The sequence below is a fragment of the Trichechus manatus genome, unplaced genomic scaffold (assembly GCF_000243295.1).
Source record: "Trichechus manatus latirostris isolate Lorelei unplaced genomic scaffold, TriManLat1.0 scaffold00035, whole genome shotgun sequence".
NCBI lineage: Eukaryota > Metazoa > Chordata > Mammalia > Sirenia > Trichechidae > Trichechus > Trichechus manatus.
The window spans coordinates 14,532,927-14,535,376 of record NW_004443971.1 but is presented as its reverse complement, the minus strand read 5'-3'; the positions used below and the strand labels follow the sequence as shown (position 1 = coordinate 14,535,376).

Genomic DNA, 2,450 nt, shown 5'->3' with positions numbered 1-2,450 from the left:
AACATTAAAGAATAATGATGAATCCGTGAAACACCTCACAACATAGATGAACCTGGAGGATGTTATGCTGAGTGAAATAAGTCCATCACAAAAGGACAAATATTGTATGAGACCACTGTTGTTAAAAGTCAAGAAAAGGTTGGTGAAGGGAGAGATAATGCACAACATGGGGGAAGTCAGCAAACCATAATCAAGGTAAAGGAAAACACTGAAGGGTATGCAAGGGTAAATAAAAGGCAACAATGATAAATACTAATACATATACAATCCTGTAACAGCACTAATAACAAACGATAATGTACAACTGGATACACAGATATGTAAGATGAACAGGGGTGGGAGGATGTATAGAATTACACCTTTGTACATATATATGTGTACCTGCTACAAATATACCCATGTATGCAACAGTGAACACAGGCACACAGTCATGAAAACTTCTTAGCCATAACCATACACCTCCTGGGACTGAGATACTGGTTTTGATATCAGTTGGCATATCATAATCCATACAGACAATGTTCTACATCCTACCTTGGTAGGTAGCAACTGGGGTCTTAAAAGCTCATGAGCAGCCATCTAAGACACAACAATTGGTCTCTTCCTGTCTGGAGCAAAGAAGAGTGAAGAAAACCAAAGACTCAAGGAAACAATTAGTCCAAAGGACTAATGGGCCACATTAACCACGGCCTCCACTAGGCTGAGACCAGAAGAATTGGATGGTGCCCAGCTACCACTACCGACCCCTCTGACTGGGACCACAGTAGTAGGTCATAGACAGAGTGGGAGAGAAATGTAGAACAAAATTCAAACTCATAAATAAGACCAGACTTACTGGTCTGATAGAGACTAGTGGAACCCCCAAGACTATGGCCCTTGGACACCCTTCAAACATGGAACTGAAATCACTCCCAGAGATCACATTATAGCCATACAACAGACAGGCCTATAAAATGAACAGTAACACCAGTGAGGAAATGTACACCTCAGAACAATCAACTATACGAGACCTAATGGGCAGCATTTGCCCGAAAGCAAAATTCAGAAGAATGCTAGAGGCAGGAAAGCTGGGCAAATGGACATGGGGAACCCAGGGAGAAAGGGGCGAGAGTGCTGACACATTCAGGGGTTTGCAACCAATATCACGAAACAAGCTGTGTATAAATTGTTGAAAGGGAAACCAATTTGCTCTGTTAACTTTCACCTAGATAAAAATAAAATGTTAAAAAAAAATAATAATAATAGAATATGATTAAAATAAAATTGTGACTAGCAAAAAAGGGTAGCAAGCAAGGATAGAATAGGAAGAAATTGGTATAAATTGTATAGGAGGCCATTTAGTTTAGATGTTCAGAAAAAACTTTCTGACTATGAAACATCTTAAACCTAAAAATGAATTACCAAAGGAATGTTTTAGAGTCCAGGCTTCAAAGAGATGAAGATGGTGTTAAGTTTACTTAGTACATGGACTAGGGTTCTCTACATACAGACATATAAATACAGATGTTTAACAACAGTCTGTCCCTGGTTCCACCAAGTAGTTGGCGGAGAAACAAAACCACTCAGCATAAACTTGGCACCTCTGGTTGGCCACAGCACCTTAAGTCTGGTTCATGTACCAGAAAAGCAGCACATGCTATTTAGAAGCAGGACCTGATCCCAACCGTGAAACTCTTAAATCCAGCTAAAAGATTTAGGAAATTCAAGCATAGGGTGAACTATATAAATAGGAGAGCAATGAGAAATGGTAGGTCTAGGGGATTCTAGAAAAGATAAATCTTTTTCTGACCATTGTTACCAGGTATGGAAAATTTTAGGAAAAAACACTCAGAGAACACATCTAAGAATGAACAAAAATACGGTAATATAAGAATAGAGGCTGCTTACAGGGAGAGGAAATTGATTTGTATAATTAGATTGGTCCAAAAATTGCCTTGTCTTTATAATATGCCTTCCTGTTAAGGAGATACAGCAGCTTTCGCCAGAAAAAGACAGAAACACTTCCTTTTTAAAAGAACATCTCCAAAAATTGTGTAAGTTTAAGTCACACTTAGATGTACTGGCAAACACAGGACTAACCTCCAAACCTTTTCCTTTTGGCTAGCCTATATACTGGAATAGAGCCATTCTTTCACCAATATTTATTTCTTGCCTTGGCTTCTGTTTTAACTGCTAGTTTTTCTCTCTCTTGTTCTGTAGCTGGGATGAAAGCAGCTCCATTAGCAGTGGACTCAGCGATGCCTCAGACAACCTCAGCTCAGAAGAGTTCAATGCCAGCTCCTCACTCAATTCCCTCCCAACGACTCCCACTGCTTCTCGCAGGAACTCTACAATAGTGGTACGTGAGTTTGCAAATGCCAAGGTCACCATCTCAAGATGAAAGAAAGAACAGACTGGGCAATGCCTGCGTACACACTTGCACATATGCTTACAGACTCCATGGGATCAGT

General features: G+C 39.9%; 1 protein-coding gene across 1 annotated transcript in view; it reads left to right on the top strand.

Annotated features, from left to right (window-relative positions):
* The first annotated feature begins 2,203 nt into the window (after nucleotides 1–2,203).
* Nucleotides 2,204–2,450, top strand: part of NAV1 (neuron navigator 1) — a 57,747-nt gene continuing 57,500 nt past the window's right edge. The window contains exon 1 of the mRNA XM_023730346.1: nucleotides 2,204–2,338. The gene's annotated coding sequence lies outside the window, so the exon portion shown is untranslated. The remainder of the gene's footprint in view (nucleotides 2,339–2,450) is intronic.